Source organism: Camelus bactrianus, chromosome 19 (genome assembly GCF_048773025.1).
Source record: "Camelus bactrianus isolate YW-2024 breed Bactrian camel chromosome 19, ASM4877302v1, whole genome shotgun sequence".
Lineage (NCBI taxonomy): Eukaryota > Metazoa > Chordata > Mammalia > Artiodactyla > Camelidae > Camelus > Camelus bactrianus.
This window is the reverse complement of record NC_133557.1, coordinates 3,374,415-3,398,369: the sequence shown is the minus strand read 5'-3', so window position 1 is coordinate 3,398,369 and position 23,955 is coordinate 3,374,415. Positions and strand designations below refer to the sequence as shown.

The 23,955-nt window shown below is 37.9% G+C and overlaps 1 protein-coding gene across 2 annotated transcripts in view; it reads right to left on the bottom strand.

Annotated features, from left to right (window-relative positions):
• Positions 1-23,955, bottom strand: part of PAK5 (p21 (RAC1) activated kinase 5) — a 246,750-nt gene that overhangs the window by 133,948 nt on the left and 88,847 nt on the right. The window contains exons 2-3 of one of the 2 annotated variants that reach the window (XM_074346926.1): positions 22,358-22,414; positions 4,325-4,473 (exon numbers count right to left, since the gene is read on the bottom strand). The gene's annotated coding sequence lies outside the window, so the exon portion shown is untranslated. The remainder of the gene's footprint in view (positions 1-4,324; positions 4,474-22,357; positions 22,415-23,955) is intronic. The other variant, XM_074346927.1, reaches the window with a different exon arrangement.

Here is a 23,955-nt window from a genome sequence, read left to right as displayed (position 1 = left end):
GTAGTACCTGGCTTAGAGTTACTCAATAAAAATGATTAATTAACGTCATCTATTAATATGACCTATTGAGCTCTATTAACATGATCATCACCACTGCTGTCACCCCTTGTAGGAGAAACTGTAGGCGCTCCATCCGTACCCCTCAGCCTGCATCACTTCTGTGCAGGCTGACCTGATGCTGGCTTCCAATGGCAAACACCTGGGACTCTGGCTGCCAGAGGTCCCTTGGTCCACATACATGACAGGCCACCAGTGCCAGGGAGTTAACACCCTTCGATCCCACCCAGAGAAGCAGCCCACAACCAAGGCAGATGGGAGAGGGTGGCAACAGAACCCAATTTTCATGCCCTTGGTTAGGATAAATCCAACGTATGTTCTGTATCGTATCCCTGAATTGCCTAATGGGATTGTGTGCCTGTTGGTGACGGCAGGGATAAGGCACCTTTTCTGTCTTCTCTTCTCTTTCTTTCTCACATCCCTACTCCCCTGCAAAGGTGTACTAGCATCAACCCCCGGATACACACCAGTGTCCAAACTTTTTGTCTCACCATCTGATCCTGGAGAAATCAACCTAAAACAAATATTAGTCTTTCTGTTTTATTTTCTCTTTATTGCTTCAGAATCTAGTTACTTCTTCCAGGAATTCTGACTTCCATTTGAAAGCCTAGCATTTCAGTGATCTCTTCAGCTGACCAAAGAGTTCTCTCCAGCTCAGTGAAGACAAAACCAAACCCAGAATGTGCTTCTTGGATGTTTTCACCCTGGCTGAATTTTCTGAGTATATGAGGATAGGGTTAACATGCAGTTGATCTTGGGTAGCTCTGTGCTTACCCTGAAGGGCACCTGAAACCATGGTATTGATTCTAGGCCAAGACAGAGGGGAAATGTATTAGCTAGTGATTTATAACGTGCTGTTAAAAGTCCAAACCCGCCCCAGGCATCCTGTACCAGCTTGTCTATGCTGTTTATTGAAACTGTACAGATTGACTGTTCGCACCTGTTTACCTGTTCACAAGGCCTGCTTTTAGCTACCTGAGTTGTGGAATATAAAACACTCCTCAGTAAACTTGAGCCTTGGCTCCTCTGAGACACTTGAATCTTGGTGGTTCATAACCAGAAGACAAAGCACATCCTGTGTTGGAGAAAGGACCCTGGGGCTGGACCTGGAAGTCTCTGTCCCCTCAGATGTCTGCTGGACTTTCTTTCTCCTGCTGGACCCTATCCTTGGCCTTCATGTGCAGACTTGTGGGGTCTCAAGAGTCTTTTCAACTACCCGACACTATAACTGCTGCACTGAGGCACTTTTCTGACAACTGAAGGCTTTTGATAGGGGTCTGGAATGGAGGAGGGAAGGGTCCACATCATCTAAATTTAGAACCATTTCAAAAAGTTATGATTCTCGCAAAGCAGAGTCTTTTCTGAACTCTTAAAGTGTTGTTTGGCTGAGTTACCATTGAAACTCTTCGGAACACAGACTGGAGTTTGGTCTCTGTTCCAACAGCAACCAAGGGCTTCTTGAAATCTTAGACCCACCTGCCAAGGTCACTGCATAAGTTCTTGTCCTCTCACTGCTCCCCTGTGAGCTTTTCCCAATGGTCACACACTCTAAAATATGAAGCCCTGTCTGTGGAAAGCATTAGCTTCTCCGGCCAACATTGCTAAAATCCACATATTCCCATCTTTTAAAAAATTTATTGGAGTATAGTTGATTTACAATGTTTCAGGTGTACAGCAAAATGACTGTTATATGTATATACATACATTCTTTTCCATTTATAGGTCATTAAAAAATATTGAATGTAGTTCCCTGTGCTATACAGTAAGTCCTTGTTTATCTATTTTATATATAGTAGTGTGTATGTTATTCCCAAGTCTCTAATTTATTCCTCCTCTCCCTTCCTCTTTGATAACCATAAGTTTGTTTTCTATGACTGACTCTGTTTTTGTTTTGTAAATAAATTCATTTGTATCATATTTTTTAGATTCCACATGTAAGTGATATGGTATTTGTCTTTCTCTGTCTGACTTACTTCACTTAGTATGATAATCTCTAGGTCCATCCATGTTGCTGCAAATGGCATTATTTCATTCTATTTTATGACTGAATAATATTCCACTTTCTGTATGTATATGTGTGTGTACACACATACACACACACACATACATATACCACATCTTCTTTATCCATTCATCTGTAGATAGACATTTAGGTTGCTTCCAGACCTTTGCTACTGTAAATAGTGCTGCTATGAAATTGGGGTGAATATATCTTTTCTAATTAGAGTTTTCATCTTTTTTGGATACATGCCTGGAGTGGGATTGCTGGATCATATGGTAAATCTACTTTTAGTTTTTTAAGGAACCTCCATACTATTATAGTGGCTGCACCAACTTACATTCCTACCAAGACTGTAGGAGGCATTCCTTTTTCTCCACACCCTCTCCAGCATTTATTATTTGTAGACTTTCTGATTACGGCCATTCTGACCAGTGTGAGGTGATAACTCATGGTAGTTCTGATTTGCATTTCTCTAACAATTAGTGATGTTGAGCATCTTTTCATGTGCCTGTTGGCCATCTGAATGCCTTCTTTGGAGAAATGTCTGTTTAGGTCATCTGCCCATTTTTTGATTGGGTTGTTTAGTTTTTTGATATTAAGGTGTACATGCTGTTTGTATATTTTTGAAATTAATCCCTTACATATTCCTGTCTTTTTTTTTTTTTTTTTTGGTTGGGGGAAGGTTAATTTGATTGATTTTTTTAACAGAGGGACTGGGGAATGAACCCAGGACCTCGTGCATGCTAAGCGCTCACTCTACAACTAAGCTACCCCTCCCCCCCATATTCCTGTCTTTTAGGCACCAATTTTAAGTAATGTTTTCATTTTTTATTTAATTTCCCATTTAGGAATAATCCAGTGTGAAAATTTTAGTCTTGAAGTTATACCTGAGTAATTTAAGCCACTAGTCCTTTAAAAACTCATTAAATCCTTCTTAACCAGAAGACTACACTTCACATGAGCCACCTTTCTGTGGTTAAAGTAACACCTTTCTCAGAAGTCAGGGACCATGTAGGAAGGAAGGGAGGAATTGCAGAAGTGTCTGGAAGGCTCGAGATTCCAAGTGTTACAAGATAACCTGTCTTAAACATAAGCTTTCAAGGCAGAATTTTATGTCTTTTGGCAATGTGACATCAACCCCTTCTAAGTTTCAGAAGCCACAAACATACACAGCATAAGCTGCTCCTTCAAACAACAAAATAAATCACCATTTTGACTATTGTACATCAAAACACAAATTACAGCATACCCTACATAGGAGAATTAGAATTATGTTTGGGGGTTCATAAAGAGCACTGATGGTCATCTAGTTTAATCGAGCTGAGTGAGATCCAAAATCTACTTTAGACCCATCTTTCCCCGAAGCCATGTCCCTAAGCCAACTCATCATCTCTTGCCTAGGTGACAGCACCCTGTTTTCCACAATTCCTGAGCCCTTGCCCCTTAGCTAAATAAAGCAGAATGGCCTTTTAAAACTATAATGTAAACTCACTCCTCTGCTAATAACTCTCCACCGGACAGACAGCTCTGTCTCCTCTGGAGTGAAATTAAGACACGTTTCCACATCTCTCCAACTTCTTCTACATCATGCTTCTCCAAATACTCCCTCAAAGCAATAAAGCCCTGCTTTCTGAGCCTTGAATATGTCTATCTGGATCCTGGTTCACAGTACATGAAAGGTCCTGGCCTCAAACCTTTACCCAGTTGGCTCTTTTCCATCATTCAACTCAAAATTCTCTGAGTGATCTGACACCCAAACTTAAGTAGCCCTTCAATCATCCTTTATCTCATTAACCTGCTTACAATGCTCATAAATATTATTAAGGGCCGCCAGTTTCTTTTGCATTTATTAAAGTTGTCCCTCGGTATCCAAGGGCGATTGGTTCTAGGACCCCTGCAGATACCAAAATCCAGGGATGCTCAGGTCCCTTACATAAAACGGCATAGTAAAGTCAGCTCTCCATATCTAAGGGTTCCCCATTCATGGATTCAACCAACCACGGATCGAATCCATGGATGCGGAATCCGTGGACACGGAGGGCTGACCCTCTTTACTTATCCCCTCCCACTAGAATGTTGGCTCCTTCAAAGCCTTTTTCATTCAGTATCATATCCCTAAGTGCCTAGAACAATTTGCAGGCACAAAGAAGTCACCCAATGGATATATGTTGAATAAAAAAGGTACTTTTCTGTTTTCTCACCACTGCATAATTTAAAATAAAATTTTAAAGGGGGAAAAGAACATAACATAATTTATTCCCCTACCTTTTTTAGGATGGCTGTGGAGGAATCTGACTCCAGAGGAGTGTGGTTATTTCTGTTCTGCGACTTTTCGTTTGCGTTCTTCAGTGCCTTTCATTTCTCCTCAGTGTTCATTTTGGCAAGAGGTGGAAGGCTTTTGCCATAGAGTATTTCTGCAACGACATGGTACCAACATGAGTCAAAACCCCTCCAGCATTACGCTCTGTTGAAAAAGAAACCCGTAACCTCATGTACTTCGTTCTCCTCTGTGCTGGACACCCTTTCTTCACTGTTTCAATCCTTTTCTCAGACATGCAGCTTCTGATCTGCACCTTATTACCTGGACACCCCCAAGCAATGTCAGGCTCCCTGGAGCATAGCCTGCCTCTGCCACAGTAATTCTCTCATCACTCCACCATGAGTCCGTCTCTCCCACTGATGCCGAGCCCTCTGGACAGAACTGAGCCTTTGGCCCTTGACTCTCTGGGGCCTCGCCCAGTAACTAGTAATTATACAGGTTTAAATAGTTGATTCTTATTATTCGTAGTAATTATGTTCTATAAAGTTGCCACCAACACCAAATTAGGGAGGTGGAACCAATGCTCTGGGAGGAAATACAGGAGTAGGTTTCTCCTAGCCTCTGGCCCCAACACATCCATCAATCCATCAATGAATAACCTTGCATGGTTTCATGTGTGTTTCCATTTAATTTTTTTTTTGCTTGTTTCTATTTTTTAACTTTATTTTTTATTTTTTAAAGTGACAGTTTCTTTTTATTTATTTATTTTGGGCTGGGGGAGATTAAGCTTATTTATTTATTAACAGAGGCATTGGGGAGTGAACCTGGGACCTCGCACATGCTAAGCACACACTCTACTCCTGAGCTATACCGTCCCCTGTGTTTCCATTTAAAGACACCTTATTTAATAGATAGTGTTGATTCATTAACATTCAGCCCACAGCCAAGAGCACTGTAACTCACGCCTGAACCAAGCTTACCGAAAACATGTATTTTCTTCATAAGGCACATCACGGCTGCCTTGCAGTTGGGAACACGAGAGAGCACTTTGGCACTAATGCTGGGGGACCCTTTCCAACCACAAAGTCACCAACAAAAAGCACAAAAATGTAAAACAGAAGAAAATACATTATTCATGGATTTTGTAATGAGGACCAATGGAATAGACATTGGTGAATCCTATGCAAAGCTTATGGTTCAGTACAGCACTGCCATTTAAATGAGTGAAAAATAAACACTATTAATAAGGTAAAAAGAGACTAAGGCAGATTTCATATGCTTCATGAAAGATCCAGGAGCTAAAAGCAGTTACTCTCTCCTAGCCTATTAAGAGGACAAATTCCAGATCCCAGTTCTTTTCTTTCACTTGATATGAATCACTGCTCATCCAATTTTCAGACAAGCCCGAAGAAAATTTCCCTGAAAATAATTATAGGTTGATAGTCCACCTTATCCACTGTGGGACAATCCAAACAGCTCCCAGAAGACAGCTCCATTTTTCTCCTTGGATATAAGAAACACTTGCTTTTATTTCATTATATGCAGCAGTTAACTGGAGGTACACAATGTACACACTTAGCAGGCTTCTATTTTCTGTAAAAATGCCAATACTTAGTGACATAAACAGCGAAAGTATCACACTTCACACTTTAAATATCTACTTTCTGATGCATTTGAAGGACATTTGAGACTTCCTTAGGAATACAGATTTATGGTTTAAAACTGCTGCAAAAATTTTCCCATCAAGATGACTTCTCCAAGTTTTAAACTTGGTTAAATTTAACCTTGATTTCTTTGTAGTTCATGGAAAGACATTTGTTGGTAAAATCACCTTCGCAAAAGCATGCCCTACATTTTAAACTTCCATGACTGGGATCAGTGATTTGCAGAAGGTGATGTTTTGCATAGGTAACAAGGAATAGAAGGACGGTTCTGAAAGCTCAGTTCTTATGTGCTTTTACTTTAGTTCAAAATCAGCTAAAACATAAGCAGACACAATTTCCTTTTAAAGTCTTGTGAGAGTTTCTTCATCTATTTCAGATATCAGAAGATAAGTTACCTTGTTGGAAAAATGCTGTTTCAAGATTGACACCATATATATGGGTCTACTGCGTAACAATAAGATCAATTTATTTTATAAATTGATCCAGGAAAATAAAATAAACTAAATGCATCTTTTATACTTTACTAGTACCATTATATTACATTTTCTATATAATTAACCAATATTTACTTTGACTTGACTTTGTAAAAATTTAGATTTTAGATTTATTCTGCAAAGAACCAAATTAAAAAAAAGACACCATTAACTTACTTTAATATGTGCCTAGAACATCACTAAAACTCTCAAATTTTTTTCTTTTTAAACACCCCACTAAGAAACCTTTATTTATGTATCTCTGATAAAGCCAAATTGCCACTATTGATCTAAAAAAAAAAACATTCTGAATGTTTAGATAATAGCTATTCCCCTCTGAACCTGTGGATAATGTCCATCTTCATATGAGGTACTGATGCCAACTAAATTTCATATTTGCATTTCCAAATTTCTAGAGGAAGAGTTGTTTTCAACAGAGGTGGCTCTGCCTTGTATTAACGGCATGATTTGGGTCAATTCATTATTCCTCAAATTTATTTATTCATCTGAAAAATGGAGATGGATGCCATTTTCTATAACCTAGAGTGGGTCCTTACAGTAAAGTGAAAATGGTCTGTGTAAAGTACCTGGCCAACAGTGAATAGCAAAAAACGTTAGTTCTGGTTTTCATTAAGCACTGTAGATAATGGAATTTAAGCTCTTAAAGCCAAAGTACAATGACCAGTCACCTGCGGATTATTTGAAAAAAATATATAGTTCACCCACATTTTGACTTACCAGCAAAACAAGCATCTCTATGGCTGTGATATACGTATGTGTTAAATATATAACTCTATATCTCAAAGATTCTATTTTATATAAAATGGAACAAAGACTTACCATCAAGTGTACTAGAACAAACAGTTCAAGTCCCTGCACATCTTTTTTTCTCCTCTTATTCAAAAATGACAACACTTAGGCAGATGCATTTTAAAGTGGTTTAGACCCAGGATGAAACAGGACCATCAGCCCTGCAATCTGAGAACGTCTGTTACACCATTCACCCTTTCATGCACTTCGCTAGTAACAAGAAATGCAAGTCTGTGAATGGTAGGTTTGATATGTGTGGTCTGCGCTATTACGTGAGGAAAAAACAGAACTTTTTTTTTTTTTTTCCTCTATGAGAATTGGCTATGACCTTGGCCTCATTAACGCTGAGTTCTGGCCAAAGGAACTCCAATGGGTTATGAAATCATGAAAGCTGCTAAATCCTATCAGGCTAAGTCTTCTGACAATTCTGAGGCATGGGGGTAAGAGGAGAAAAAAAAAAATGGATTATACAGAGAAAACTTAATGCCCAATGAGTTTCTAAATCTGTTTTATTTATTTAAACTAGGATAGAACTTTCCACAAGAAGTTAATATGGATCCTGCTTTCTGAAAATGTATCTTTACCAGTGTGCCCTTTTTAATAGCATTTCCTTTGTGTGTACTTTAGAAGGGAGATAATTTATATTTTCAGTGAGATGCTATGTTCCTTGTCTAACAGGTAAACTCTAGGTGCACAAAAGGCTTTCATTACCAGGCTTGACAGTGGAAAAGCCAAGCAGAAAACAGGCTGGCAGGGATAGTTTAATATAAACCTCCTCTGAGGGGTTGAAAACATCATCACATTTGTTCCCTGCTGTTCGTCTGCCCCTCTGTGATCTCTGTCTCTATAATAAAATATTTATAGCCAGAGCCCAGCATCTCTGCCTCTTCACTGTTGGAATAAGGTGTGTTCTGCGTTCACGGGAGAAAAACAACATAGAAACTCTACAATTTGAATAAATAACGTTGAGGGGAGTAGTGAATCTAATCTACTCAAAAGGATTTTCCTTCATTCAAAGCCAGATAAGGGTGACATACGGGACTGCATTTTTGCAGTAAGTCTTTACACTCTTGTTTGACTACACCAAACTCTCTCTAGGGCAACTTCTTGGGAACCTACAGAATTATTCGCTGTCTTTGGATTTCCTCAAATACAATCTGAGTGTTATTTTGCTCTCTTTTCAGGTAATAATTGACTTTGATTTTTAAAAACAACTTCGCCTTTTCCTACAGGAGAATATCCTGTTTGACAGTGTCTGACCTCCATCTACAAGACATTTCCCCTGAGTCAATGGAAGGATTGAGCTTTTCAAGACTATGAACTATAGGTAATAGTCTCATGTTACTGCTTTTTTCATCTGGAAGAGAAGCTTGTAATGTACTGGCTTTTATTTTAGGAGGAACTATTCCTTGTGCTGAAAAACCAAGCAAACAATTAAACTTGGGTATGTTGGTTTTCTGGTCCAACAGAAAAAGCACTTGAAGTTTCTACTTGCTAGATACCCCCAGGGTCTAGCCACACTGGTGTGGACTTGCCTTCTGAACCTGACTGACTAAATCATTCTGTGCCTGGGCCTCCTTGTCTTGAACCCACAGTAATGACAGCTTGGACTCACACAAGAGCACGTACTCACAATCTTCAGATTAAATGAGATGACGCACATGTAAGAACTTGAGATCCCTGAGACAACTATGCAACGATGTCAGTTGAGATCAGTGCTATTCAGGCAGCACAGGCGAAGGATGACGACAGTGGGCACTCGGGCGGTAGTGGTGGAGACAGTGAGGAGCAGTCTGACTTTAGGCAGACTTTCAACATACGGTGACTCTGATGGGTTGGCTATGGTGCAAGAGAAGGTATTCCAGCCCGAGCAGCAGGGTGGGCAGCAGTGCCCCTCACTGAGCTGGGAGACAGCTGGAGAGGAGATTTGAATGACACCTCTGTCCCTTTGGGCTGCTATGACAAAATACTTCCAACTGGGTAGGTCATAAACACCAGAAATTCATTTCCCGGGGTCCTGGAGGCTGGAAGGCTGAGATCAGGATGGCAGCGGTGTAACTGGGGGAAGGCTCTCTTCCGGGCTGCATCCTCACCTGGTGGAAGATGGGTGGGATCTCTTTCATAAGCACATGAACCCCATTCCCGAGGCCTCCACCCTCGTAACCTCATTGCCTCCTCAAAGCCCCACCTACTAACACCATCCTCTTCGGAGGTTAGAATGTCAACACGTGCCTTTTTGTGGAGGACACCAACATTCAGACCATAGCAAGTATGCTGGTCAAGAAAAATCAAGGGTTCGGTTTTGGATGCCAGGATAGACTTATTGCAAAAAAACTGCCCCAATTCCTCATCTTTCGCTGTATCCGTGCTCTTCACTGAGTAACTTCTTAGGTCACCCTCTTGGACTATATTTGGCCACGTGGCTTCACTTGGCCAACGGGACACAGCAGCTTCCCTATATTTTCAAGTGCTTGTTTTTTTTGTTTTTTTTTTAATTTTTCTTTCATGTCTACCCGTTATCATGCAAACATGTCCAGGCTAGCTAATGCATAATGAGAGACACAAGAAAGGAAGTGGCACAGCCCTGGCGATAAGAACTTAGTAACAGAAACTGAATCATAAGTAAAAGAATGCGCTGCAAAACCCAGGCTTACTCACTTGTCTTGGGCCATTCCAAGAAAAGCCCAGCCTGGTTAACTGAAAAAAAAAAAATTTTTTTTGTTTCTTTTTAATTTATAATGCAAGAAAGTTTATTAAAGTTTCTGGTACTAGAAACTGCTGTTTTTAAGTGTTATTGTCAAATTTGAGAAACTTCTCTCAATAGTAAGATTTCAGGGCATTTCAGGATTTCCTTGAATGGCCAACACTCACTTAGCTACTAGGTCGTCATCAATGTCCTCATTGCCTTTGCTTCTGATACTTCCCTGTAGCATAAGGAACAAAGATAAAAGTATCGTGAAGCCAATAAAGCTTAAGGCTCAAGGCCACTCACTTGTTCATGGACATCAAGGCTCTGGGAAGGACCTTAGCAGTACATTCACATGGTCATATAGTTTTCCAAATTATGCCAACTTAAGATATTTTAACAGCAATATTGGCTAAGACAGCCATCTGCATTCTGACCTCCAACATCACCCTTCTCTATGTGTTGCATGGAGTTGGGGTGTCTATAGTCATTTGGGGCTCCAGCTTAGGAGGAACTTGAGTTGGGGTGCATTTGGTTTATAATCAGTGAGATATATTTATGTGTTTTGCAGTCAATTTCCATGACAGTTCAGTTTTTGCTAGTCGTCCCAATGCAGCAATGGCTTCTAGGAAGTCTTCAACACCTCCAAGGACTGACTGACACAGCATCACGGCACAAAGACCCAGGACCTGAAAGCATATTGCAATAGAAGTGTGCCCTGCAGCCCTGGATGTAGGTGCATGGGGGAAGTCTGCCTTTTATAAAGCTCCTGAAACTTTGCAATAGGGATATAGCAACACATTAAATATGCTAAAATATATTTTCAAAGATTCACAAAACTTTTGTTTAGAAAGTTGAGATAGTTTGAACATACCATTTAACTGCATATGGAAAGTTGCTTTGAAGGTATCATTAAAACAAGAGAGAAATTAAACCTCTTTGCTTTAATCATAAGAAGGACACCTTTTATATCACCTTTAAGAATAGATGAAAAACTTTTTAAATATTGAGTATGAAATGAATAATTAAATGATTAAACCAATAGAAATTGTTCTGACATCGAAGAAGCCTCTTGTACCAAAATAGTTTTCAGATAACATCCAAAGCATTCATTATGAGGACAATTGTGAACAGAAGTAACAGACTGTTTCCTGTTTGATAATTCAGTTTATAAAGAAGAGTGAATCATATGAACACTGGGAAATTTTTCAATTCTTCAGTTTGACACAAAAGAAGATAATAAAGATAACATAAAATTTATCATCACAGTAAGGGAGACAATGACATGCCACTGGTGATGTGGTTCATCGATTTAAAGAGTATTAAGATTAGTCATCGTACAAGCAAACTTTAAATGCACTGAAATCTTAGGGCTCATATATTCAAGAAATGTGGTAGACGTTTTCCAAAACTTGATAATTCTAAAAAAAGTTTACATGCCACTACTAATAATAAGATGTGATGCCCAATTACACTTTTCTAAATGCCAGCAAAAAACAAATTTTAATCAGACATCTTAAAGGAAAGGCTGTATCATGTTTCCATTTTCTCTACAGAAGGATGTTTCAAAAGAATGTTTATCTTTAAAGGTAAAGAGATAATCAAAGCATTTTGAGCCAAAATGCATAAGGGGTCAAGGTATTAGAGAGGTGGGGTGGCAGTCTATTAATAACAATATATTGCTTTTCTGTTTACACCAGCCAAGACATGGAAGCAACCTAAATGCCCATTGACAAATGACTGAATACAGAAGTGGTGTGTGTACACACATACACACCATCTATATATATATAGAATGGAATACTACTCAGCCATAAAAAAGAATAAAATAATGCCATTTGCAGCAACATGGAGGGGCATGGAGATATCACTTATATGTAGAATCAAAAAAAAGAAAAAAGGACACAAATGAATTTATTTACAAAACAGAGACAGACTCAAAGACATAAAAAACAAATGTATGGTTACCAGTGGGGAAAGAGGGTGATGAGGGATAAATTAGGAGTTTGGGATTTGCAGATACTAACTACTATACATAAAACAGATAAACAACAAGGTCCTACTGTACAGCACAAGGAACTATATTCAGTACTTTATAATGGCCTATAATGAAGAATATGGAAAGAATATATATATAAGAATATATATAAGAATCACCATGTTTTACACCAGAAATTAACACGACATTGTAAATCAACTATACTTAATAAAAAAATTACTGCTTTTCTGATTTTGTGATGTTTGCACTGTTGTCTTGTTAACTTTGTAATTTGTTATGACTTATTACCTCATTCTAAATATTCCCACTCTTACCTAATTTTGTATCCATAGGCACACCTTCTAAAGTCATACATTTTTAGGGTTATGGGTCTTGTTTGCTGGGCCACTGGTTATTTTTCCCCAATAAGATTGCTCAGAAGTTTACATTTAAAGAGTCATCCAAAATGTATACATGAAGCACGACTACAGTTCAGTCAACGCAGAAATGTCATCGTGAAAAAGCAGCAGCCTTGCCAACCCTGCCTCTCCAAATGATGGCCACACACAGCAACTTCACTTCTGGAATTCGTCTTCAACTGGGTGGTTTGTTTCAGTAAACTGAAATCTTGATAAGGGTAAGTGATTCTAAGTGAAACTGATGTCAACCACATGCATGACAAAACGGAGTATAGGAATTAGTCTAAGCAAAGAAAAGTATAAACACAACTTTGATTACATGGCTGAAACAAAGGCAGCAGACGGATGGATTTTTATCAAGTACTTAAAGTGTTAGTGCCCAACACAGAGCAGTCAGCTATACACTAGAAAGTACAGAGCTGTGCCCCGGAATACATCTTTCAATAGAATAGTAAAAGTACAAGTTATGAGTTTTGAATGACTGACCCAAAGATGTAACCATTTAGAGTCTTTTTGAATTTTTTGTTTAACTTAGTGTAGTTACTAAAGATACATGGCCTTTGTTTTCTTTCCAGAAATTCTACGAACCCTAGAATTTGATACTGTGAACACCAAACACACATACACTTCATTTAGCCTACTGTGACTGAGTCACACTTTGATTTTTTTCTAATTAAGAAGAAAATACAGTGTTTACTAAGAGGCAAGAAAATATCATTTATTTAAAAATTTTTTTGAAGCAATGGCAAAACTGGCAAATCAAGTATTATCAGTGGTACACTCTGTGGTAGAGGCTGCAGACAGAAGACACAAGGGCAAAATCTCACTGTTCAACCAAATACATGCTTAAAATGTTTGAAACAGGAGGTATACAACGTTGATATGTCTTACGACTGGTGATGTTAACCTTGATCATTTGGTTAAGGTGTATCTGCCGCATAATGAAATGTAACTATCTTCCCCCCTTTGTAATTAGTCAGTATCTTGGGGGTGATGCTTTGAGATGATGCAGTTAGCCTGTTCTCCACCAACTTGAGCCCGTTCATTTTAACGTCTATCAGCGGATTGTGTCTGCAACAATTACCACTGTGGTATTTGCCTAACGGTAATTTTCTGTTTCTCTCATTCTTTTGCTAGAATGTATTTTAATTCTATTTATTAATTGGAATCCTCCCACAAAGGGGACAGTCCGTTCACCCCATCTATTTGTGTATTCAATTATTTATTTGTATCAGCATGGACTCAGGGCTATGTATTTTATTCCACGAGTTATAATCCAAAACTCTCATTATGTATCTGGCTGCTCACATTGCCCTGGTTTTGGCCATTTGGAACTCCTTCTGGTTCATGTGTCCTTTTGACAAGCTCTTGTTCTTTTTTCAGTGTGACCTGACGTTTTTGACAACACAAATGTTCCCAGCAATTCTCCTATTTTTCCCCTGCCCCAGCCATGGAGTCAAGTACTTCTCCAAAGGGTTTGGGGTCCTTTTATTGCACAATGGTGTTTAAAAATCAAGACCTGGGTGCTAGGTATGCTCTTTGCCACTGGAGTGTAATTGATTTTAGGCTCTGTCAGTGAACAGAATTAGGAACCTATGTGTGTATTCCAACCCATGCATATAGACACATTTGTATTCATGCAGAACCTCAATTTAATCACGAGAAGGCATCAGACAAGTCCAGATTGTGGGACAGTCTACAAAATAACTGACTAGCGGTAGGGAGGATACAGCTTAGTGGTAGAGCACATGCTTAGCATGCATGAGGTCCTGGGTTCAATCCCCAGTATATCTATTAAAAAAAAAAAAAAGATTAAAAGACACCTTCTTAAAAAAAGTATCTGACTAGCATCCTTCAAAAGTATCAAGCTCATAAAAAATAAGGAAAGAATGAGGGCATATATTAGATTGAAGGAGAGTAAGGAGACATGGCAACTTAATATAACTTGGTTTTGAACAGAAAAAGGACATTAATGGGAAAACTGATGAAATCAGATAAGGTCTGCACCTTAGTTTACAGCGGGAGTTGGCAGAGTACACAGTTCATGGGCCAAATCTGATCTGCCACATGCTTTTGAAATAGTTTTATCGGAATGCAGATACTCTCATCCATTTACATGTTGTCTATGACTGTTTCTGTGCTACAGTGGCAGAGTTAAGTAGCTAAGCAGATACCTAAACTAGTTACTATCTGGCCTTTTACAGAAAAAGTTTGCCAACTCCTGGGTTAGTCTTGTAGCATTTAAAAATTCCTATTTTTGGTAATTGCACTATGGTTATGTCTAATATTAATATTAGGGATGCAGAGTATGGAAACTCTGTACTATTTCTGCAACTTCTCTATAGTCTAAAATTATTCCAAAATTAAAAAAAAATTAATTGAATTAGGCGCCAATATAAATACAGGAAATTTTACATAAATATCCTATATTTGTGTTTTTTTTTTTTAAAGTTAGGATGTTTTATACCATTGCCCAACAACTGAAACAAAATGAAAGTTGGGACTTGTGGATAATATTTGTGTCTGATACCACTGGTTATTGACTCAATATTCATTTTGATGGCATCAGAACCCTGATTTTTTTGGCATGTAGCAGCATTTAAAAGACCATATTTCCTAACCTTTCTTTCAGCCAGGGACAGTCTATGATGCATAAGAACAATTGTTTTAATGAGATTTTAAGGAAAGCTCAATAGAATGGGTCAGAAGGCTGGCATAAGCACTACTGACCCTTCTCCCTTTCTACTGCTTCTTGCCTGGACAATCAATGTGATGCCTGGAGTGTCAGCAGTCATCTTGGACTATGAGGTGAAGACAGAAGTCATGTATCCTTCCTCTCTTCAAGTGGGGCTCAAAGATAGAAGAAGCTTATGGTAGATTTACTGTGGCCTAATTTTTCATGCATCCTTGTATTCATGCCCTTTGCAATATCTCCTGTCAAGAGGTGGAAACTGTTTCCCAACCTGTTTAATTTGGAATGGACTTATGACTTGATTTGGCCAAGAGAATGCAGCAGAAATGTCTGAGCATCAGGTCTGAACTTAGACCTCAGCAAGCCTTGAGTGGTTCTCCTTTCTCTCTTGAAAACCTGTCACTGATTTGTGAAATATCCCATGCTTAGACCATGATGAGAGGTCATGTGAACTGAGACCCAGTGGTCCTACCTGAGGACATCCAAATGCCAGGGCTCCAAATACGCCAAAACCCAGTCAAGATGAACACAGCTACTTACTCAGCACGATGCTGACTGCAGGTGCAGGTGAAATGTCAATCAACACCAAAAATTCTCTCTGCTGTAGACTTATGAACAATAGTTGTTCTTTTTGTTTTATGACACTGAGTTTGGGCTGCTCTGCTATTCAGTGGTAGTGGCCTGATAAAGAACCTGCATCTCTGATGCCCATGGACTCACCACTGCAGCCTGAGACCTCTTGCCTGAGGTCATCTTTTGTAAGAAAGCGAGAAAGCCATCTTGCCTAAACCACTCTAATTTTCAGGGTGTCTTACTTGCCACCAAACAGAATTCCTAAGTGATATATACAGGGCATGAGCTGTCTACTTTTCTACAGTCCCCTCTCATCACGTGTCACACATTTATGTCACCTGCCTTGCCTCTATAGCACTTGAATGAGTGACCTGTTCCACAAGCCACTCTTTTGAAAAAGAGGAAGAAAGGTGATCTTTCAGTCTCACTTTGTACTCAGAAGTGCATTTAACTTAGTGGATTTCTTGTAAAGGGAGCATATTAGAGGACAATTACATATGTTTCTTTGCATACTCATGCCATACCCAAACCACCTGAGCTGGAGGCCTGTGGCTCAGGACAGCCGTGAAAAAGACCCACAGGATCCCAAGGAAATAACTGAAATGATGTTTTTTTTTTTTCTTAGAAAATTTTAAAGCTTATTAAGATCATGCTAACCTCCCTTATTGTCAAGTACTGCTAAAAGTTCAATAAAATCCCTTTAGATGAAACATTTCTCTTTAAAAAGAGCAGTATAAACCTAGTTTCAAACTTTATCAGAACAAAGATTGAAAATTCATGTTACCGTTTCCATATATATGGAATATCTACATACTGTTTCCATATATATAGCCGTATGTGTATGTATGTATATGTACATGTATATATACACATATGGCTATATATCTAGAGAATCTGGAGTTTCAAGCAATTGCTAATCACATTCTTCTAAAAACAGTCATGGAAACATAATGTACATGGAAAGAAATTAGCTACACATATCATAACAGCAGACTTAAAATTATTAATAAACATGGTGACTATTAATAAGTGACAATCTATCAATTAAAATATGCAAGAGTAATTAACAGTTTATATCACCAATAAAAAGTAGTATAACCCAGCTTTATCCTTTTATATTTACTATTTTAAACTAAATGGCAGTCTTCATCAGTAAAATTACCACAAAGATACTTCAGTTTATAATTAGTATTTCACTGTGTGTGTTTTCAGAAAAAAATTTTAAAGAGTCACTTCTCCTATGAAGACCTCTACTTTTTAACAATACTCTGTTACATAAGAAACTCAAGAATGTTAAAACCATGTTTTAATTTTGGTATTTATCATTTCATTCTGCATCACAAACCTTTAACAAGAAATCTACAAATATGTGCATGTTTAAGAGTGTCATGGGCTCTGAAGATTCTTTGTACAAGGTAAAAGCTCATAATGAAACTCTGGAAAAGATATGATGTGGATGTGTTCTGACCCAGCATGCTGACTCCCATGGAATGAATACACAGGGACACACACAGTAAACTGCAGACCCAACAGGCACTGTTAGCCCAAGCCAGTGATTACCTATTTCATTAAGCTGTTTATTGCTGAGTTCAAGTCCTTAACCAGCTGCTTTTCTGTGCTAACCCTTGATCTCCTGGATAGGGACTCAGCCTCATCTAGTGAAAAATGACTGGATTTCATGTATGTCAATGGTTGATAGGAAATGTTTCACAGAAACAAAGCCCAAAGGTCAGAACAGGGAAAATTCCTGTGTAATATATAACAAGAAGCAACTCAATGAGGTCCGTGGACACTTATCTAATGGCAGAAAGCTTGGGTGGATACTACTTTGCCAAATCTCAATGCTGTATGCAAAAACTGGGGCTTTGTTCATCAAAACATTTTTGGTAGACCATATATCCTTGGTGAAGAAGCAAGCACTATAGCAGCTCTGCCCAAGAGAAATATAACATGAGCCACAAATGTGATACACATATGTAATTTTAAAATTTCTAATAGCTACATTAAAAAGGTAAAAGAAATAGGTAAAATTAATTTTAATAACGCATTTAAAACCAGTGTACTCAAAATATTATTTCAACAGTTATCAATGAGATATTTTCATTTATGTTTTCAGAATAGATCTTTGAAATCCATTGTATATTTTATGCTTACCACACATCTCAGTTTGGAGTAGCCACACTTCAAGTTCTCAACAGCCACAAGTGGTTAGTGGCTCCCATACTGGGTATTACAAGTCTAGAGTACTCTATGACTTAGTGTGATGATTTAAAGATCTTAGGAGTAACAGTAACTAGAGAAGAAAAAGATGAGGTTTCAACTATAATGGATTAATTAGTTTTTCCAAGAACAATTTGCTACAAAATTGTACTGTAACAATACAAAAATTGACACCAACTAGCTGGGTTTTTGCTTTAGTTTTTAAACATGTTAGTTTTAAAGCAGATTCTTCACAGTATAGAGGAAGTGTATTGTCGTAAATTGTCTCACTTATAACTCAAATATTTTGTAGGTATATGAATTATTGGGACATTAAAGTATGCTAAAATAAAACCTATTAAGCTTTAGTTAAACATCCCAAGCATGCAATGAAACATTTATTTACACCCTGTAACACTGGATAGTAAAACATAATATAGAAAGTCTGAAGTGAATATAAAATGTCAAAATTAATAGCACAATTTTATAATCAGCTTCCAATGCAATTATTAGTCTTTAGGGTAGAATTCATTCACATTAAAAATTGACATGCAAGGATTTTCTCCAGCATCAAATGAGGTCATTAAGAAAATCTATAAATTAGGTTGAATAGAAGGTATAGAGGTCAGGTTGCACATTAATAAGCCATAAAACATTTAGATAAAAATTAAAGCTGTGCAGAAAATTAAACATTTTTCTGAAAGTTTTAAAAACAGCTTATGTACTCTAAAATCAATAAAATATTTCAAGCCTTAAGGATGTAAAATACCGGATAACTCAGTAATAATTAGAGTGTGTGCTTCTTAGGGTAGATTTTAATTTGCATTCCATGAGATTGTAAAGCAAATAATTCTCACGAAATATAAATGACAAAAGTTATGCATTTAAAAAATTCTGATTATGAATATACAAACAGCTCATACAACTTAACAAGAAAAAAACACAACCCAATCCAGAAGACCTGGGCAGAAGATCTAAGGGCAGAAAGATCTAAACAAGAATTTCTCCAATGAAGACATACAAATAGCCAATAGGCACATAAAAAATGTTCAATATTGCTAATTATCAGAGAAATACAAATCAAAACTCTAATGAGGTAACACCTCACACCAGTCAGAATGGCCATCATTCAAAAGTACACAATCGATAAATGCTGGAGAGGGTGTGGAGAAAAGGGAACCCTCCTAAACTGTTGGTGGGAATGTAATTTGGTGCAGCCATTATGGGAAACAGTATGGAGATTCCTCAAATACTAAAAACAGACCTACCATATGTTCCAGTAATCCCACTCCTGGACATATATCCAGAGGGAACCTTAATTCAAAAAGACACATGTACTCCATCATTCACAGCAGGACTATATACAATAGCCAAGACATGGAAACAACCTAAATGTCCACCGACAGATGACTGAGTAAAGAAGATGTGGTATATTTATACACTGGAATACAACTCAGCCATAAAAAATAATAAAATAATGTCATTTGCAACAACATGGATGGACCCGAAGACTGTCATTCTAAGTGAAGTAAGCCAGAAAGAGAAAAAAAAATACCATGTGATATCACTCACGTGTGGAATCTTAAAAAAGAAGACACAAATGAACTTATTCACAAAGCAGAAACATACTCACAGAGATAAAAAACAAACTTACGGTTACCAAGGGGGAAAAGGGATGGGAAGGGACACAGTGGGAGTTTGAGACGTGCAGATACTAACTACTATATATAAAACAGATAAGTAACAAGTTTCCTCTACATAGCACAGGGAACTGTATTCAGTACGTTGTAGTATAATGAAATATGCCACATAATGAAAAAGAAAATGAAAAGGAATGTATGTATGTATGTATGTATGTATGTGAATGACTGAAGCATGTTGCTGCACACCAGAAATTGACACAACATTGGAAACTGACTATACTTGAATTTAAAAAATAAATAAATAAAAATAAAAACAGGGAAATGGCAAAAAAAATTCCTCTGATTATATATTAAGGTGTCATTGTAGAGAAATTGGAAAAACATAGAAGTAAAAAGTAGAAAAGAAAATCACTCAGAATACAGCACTGAAGACATTGCTGACACTTTAGTTTACCTTCTTCCACGCTAACACTAGCATAATTTTTGCTGCCAGATTTTGGTGATATAATAAATTCAAGTGAACTGCCTTGTAGATCTGATTCCTCTAACAGATCTCGTAGTCCCACTTAGTGTGTGTGTGTGTGTGTATATATATATATATATATATATATACACACATATACATACATATATACACACACACACATGTATATACACACACACTTCCCTCTCCTACACAGCCACCTTCCCAAAGGTTATAGAGTTCAGGGACACTTTAATCTGGAGCTGATCTGTCAAGTGACTTCCCTCATGCCCCCCTCCTCTTACTCAATCCCCCTCAATCTCATCGCAACACGCACATAATAAGACCACTGTCTAAACACACTATCTTTTAGTTAGCTCAAAGCTTTGTAATGCTCTTATTTAAGAAAAAAAAATGTTGCTTGCATAGAGATACGGATTACCAGCTTTGTTTATTTACAACCCTAGAACAGAAGAATAATCTAGAAGAAACATCATCTTTTACGTCATAGAAATAACATTGGTACTGGCTGTAAACATAACCCTTTGGTTCTATTTTACTTGGCTTTATCTTGTGCATGGAAGAATCTACTTTCTCAGAACTAGATTCAACAGTAAATATCATGGGCTTAAAGGGGCAGAATTTGCATTCAGCGCAGGATAGTGAACTGTGTATGAATCAATCAGGCATGGTTCTTTGGCCTCACAGAAGTAACAGTCCAGTAGGGAAGAAAGTTTGCAATAAATTAAACAAATGAATATACATTTACACACTGGCATCAATGCTCTGAAGACAGTGGACACTGATGTGGAGACGGAGAACACAGCATTGTCTATCGTAGTTATGGACGTGATGACCTATTTGAAAGGATGACAAGAGTTCAGGAAGTTTCGCTCTCATTTCATCAAAACTGACCAGAAGCTTCTGCTCAGAAGCATGCCACTGTGGTAACAGAGGCCAAGACAGAATGATCTGCACTAATAACTCCTACACTGGTTTTAACACACAAATTTTGAATGTCTTACTAAGGTAGAGTCATTACCTGGGGGTGGTTCTCCTTTTTACAAGTATGAAAATCCTTCCAAAAACCACCACGGAGAAAAAGAAAAAAATATCTTTAGGAAGCTTCTATTAGATTTTCTATTGTAAGAGGGAAAGGTCTCCTTTTAACGCTACTGTAGGCACCCTACCTATGAAGTTGGTCTCAGATATGCTAAAAGAAAAGCTGTGATTGTAAAACTCATGGCAGGGTTTTGAATTAAGAAGGATGGAAACATGGAGAAATGTTTGATCTTCGTTGAGCAGAAGCACTACACTGAATGCCTTTTGTACATACAAAAGTAGGCCAGAGGTGTCGTTGGGATAAGGCAGAGAGCCAGTTTGGCCTCCATGGAAGATTAAAAGAATTTGGGAAGAGTGAGTAGGCACTGGAACAGATCCGAGAGAGAACAATTAGAGAGGAGAAAAACAGAGAGAGAAACCCGGACTAACAGAGTGAGGGTTGGGGATTACAGAGACGAAAGAGAAAGACATAGACAGATGTAAAGAGAAAGCTGGAATCAAAAAAAAAATATATAAATGAACTTATATATAAAACAGAAACAGACTCACAGACATAGAATACAGACTTGTGGATGCCAGAGGGGAGCAGGGTAGAAGGGATAAACTGGGAGTTCGAGATTCGCAGATGGTGACTGGTATATTAGATAAATAAGTTTATACTGTATAGCATGGGGAAATATATTCAGTGTCTTATAGTAGCTCACAGGGAAAAGAATAAGAACATGAATATATGTACTTTCATGTATGAGTGAGGAATTGTGCTGTACACGTGAAATTGACACAACATTGTAAACTGACCACAGCTCAATAAAAAAGAAAGCAAGGGGACAGACCTACAGACACACAGGCACAGGGAGTGGGAGTGGGAGAGAAACCCTGGGACATGGCAAAACTGATGCTAACAATGTGGGCACACAGCCAATGAGAATTTTGCTATGGCTAGACCATCTATTGCATCTAGAGATACTAATAAGTAACAGTGAATTCAATGTTCTTTCTCATTGTCTGCTGTAATTTCTCTCTGTGAATCTTTAGTAAAATCTGCTAGCAAATACTCCCTTTAGCACTGAGAGTATTTTGTAGAAATGAAGGAAGAGTAGAGGTACCAGCTACCAGCCTGGCGCAAGCTGGTGAGAGGGGATGATATAGGATCCAAGACAGTGGGGGACAATGAATGGAAGAAGTGGGCTTCCCCATGGGGCTGACTCAGGAGGTGAGTAACCGGCCATTTTGCAAAATTATTGTTGCCCCTCAATGTCCCAAGGGATTAATTCCAGGATCCTGCAGTCCAAAATCTGTGGATGCTCAAGTTCCAACTATAAAATGGGACAGTATTTGCATATAACATAGGCACATCCTCCTGTATACAGGCATACCTTGGAGAGGTATTCAGCTCCAGATATTCAGACCTTGGTGCGTTCAGTTCCAGACTACTGCAACAGAGCAAAGATTGAAACAAAGTGAGTCACATGAATTTTCTGGTTTCCCAAAAACTTTTTGGGAGGGAGAAGAGGACAGAAGGGAGGTGAAGTGCACAGTGTAAGAAGAGAGGGAGGAAGGGAGGGAAAGAGAGATGGGGAGAGAGAAAGAGGGAGAAGTCCAGAGATCTGTCGAACATCTCTCTCATGTATTCAGCTGAGTACTATTCAGTTCAGGCACGTGAGGAAACTACTTGAGGCTAAGAGAAGAATGACCCAAAATGTTGACAGGTAACAATGGCCAGCCTTCACACTGGACCAGCAACAGTTCCTGTTTCTATCAGTCAGACTGGAAAGCCTGAATGTTCATGGGACACTGACTGGGAAAAACACTCCGGAAGAACTTGCCTTGGTAGTCAGTAGTAATTAGCTGTGGATCGAGCACTGTTCCAGTTGTGCGTAGCAAATATTAAAGACTCCCCCAAATCAAACTGTTTCCAAATAATTGTATGTCACAGGATATTTATAGAAGCACTAAAATATCCAGCATCCAAAAACAGATAAAACACAATATCTGGCATCCAATCCACAATTATCAGGCATGCAAAGAAACAGAAAAATATGATGAATAAGGAGAAAGTAAATCCCTTAATCAAAATCAATGCATAGCTGACGCGTATTAGAATTAGCAGACCAGAACTTTAAAACAGTCATTATATTGTATTCCAGATGTTTGAGAAAGACCTAAATCAATCACATACAGATAAAGAATACAATGTGTGGGATGAAGAAAAAGCACTTGATGAGATTATCAGCAGATTAACTGTTAAAGAATGACAGATTAATGAACTTGGAAACATAGCAGTAAAAACAATTTAAAAATGAGAGAGAGAAAGTATATAAAGTAAATTAACAACAACATATCAGTGACCTGTGGAATAACTTCAAGTAGCCTAAGAATAGTGTAAGTGGATTCACCAATGCAAAGGATATAGAGAAAAGGACAGAAAAAAAAATTGAAGGTATAATGACTGAGAATTTTCCAAACTTGATGAAAAATACATATACCTACAGATTTAACAATCTCAATGAAGCCTAAACACAAAAGAACTGAAGACTACATCCAGATACATAATAATTATATTGCTGAGAAATGATGATAGAGAAAATTTTAGCAAAAGCTAGTGGTGAAAAAAAAAACAGTATGTACAGAGAAGCAAAGATGAGGATGACACTGTATTTATTATCAGAAACAATGCAAACAAGAAGACAGTGGCATAAAATCTTTAAAGTCATAAAATAAATGTGAGTTTAGAATTCTCAACCCAAAAAATTTATTACAAAATTGAAGATGAAATAAAGATATTTTGAGACCTTCCCCACAAAAAAACTCATAGTGCAATAAATATATAAAAAACAGCAAGAGATGATAGGCTTAAACCTGACTAAATTAAATGTAAATGGTCTAAATAACCATTAAAAGGCAGAGATATCAGATTGGATTAAAAAAAAGACCCAACTATATGCCACCTACAAGAAATACATTTTATAAATAC